Here is an 879-nt window from a genome sequence, read left to right as displayed (position 1 = left end):
GCAGTGGCACGGGCTGCTGGGGGCAGTGGGTCACCGTCCCTGTGTTGGAAATATCCAAATGATGTATCAGGACGGTATCTCTGATGAAGCAGATTTTATTCACAATTGTAATGGCGGGCTTCCTGCAAGCAGGAGAGCACCCAGAAAACAACGTTACAACTTATATGCACTATTACTCAGTGCTGATCTCCTTCTGCCCTGGTTCCTCACTGGCTGAGTGCTTCAGGCTCACAATCTTCCCGACGCTCAACTAAACATACGGATACTGGCTAAACATCCATTTTTGCTAGCTAAACATGTATTGCTAATTAGTTAACTTCTCACATTTGCTCACTCAACACTCGGTCGCTGTTTCTGGACATCTGCTCGTCCTTGCTTACAGATAAGCTCGGAAGGAGGACAGAGGGCAGTATCCTGATGCCTGCCTGTTGCATCCCAACCTACCCTCAGAGCAAGGCAACCCAGCCTTGTGTGCAGGCCTGCCTGCTTTGATGTTTGTTAAGTCTGTTTTCCTTTTGCTGAGGGTCTCTTATCCAAACAGAACAGCTCTACAACATGCCTTCTAGTCCATAATACTGCGCCTATACTATTTGCAACACTTAAAAACTATTGCATTTTGCAAGCAAGAATTAATCACGTTATTCAGCAACAATATTTCTAAAGCATGATACTAACATAGATGGTATTTCTACCTTTTCACGTCATATTTCTAAGGACAAGTTACAAAATACAAACACGCTGTGCTCCACTTCTTCAACCAATTCCCCCTTTTTAGTATCCAAACAACCTTCCATTCCTGCACCTGGAAGAGTTCGGGAAATGCGGGATGTGGCACTGAGGGACGCGGTCAGTGGGGCGCGGGGCGGGGTGGGGGGGTGC

At 46.8% G+C, this 879-nt stretch overlaps 1 protein-coding gene across 1 annotated transcript in view; it reads right to left on the bottom strand.

The window, feature by feature from the left end:
* TAF11 (TATA-box binding protein associated factor 11) overlaps positions 1 to 879 on the bottom strand; it is a 4,428-nt gene that overhangs the window by 3,294 nt on the left and 255 nt on the right. The gene's annotated exons all lie outside the window — the stretch shown is intronic.

This window comes from Meleagris gallopavo, chromosome 28 (genome assembly GCF_000146605.3).
Source record: "Meleagris gallopavo isolate NT-WF06-2002-E0010 breed Aviagen turkey brand Nicholas breeding stock chromosome 28, Turkey_5.1, whole genome shotgun sequence".
Lineage (NCBI taxonomy): Eukaryota > Metazoa > Chordata > Aves > Galliformes > Phasianidae > Meleagris > Meleagris gallopavo.
The sequence above is the reverse complement of the archived record's forward strand: the minus strand, read 5'-3'. Positions and strand labels throughout refer to the sequence as shown.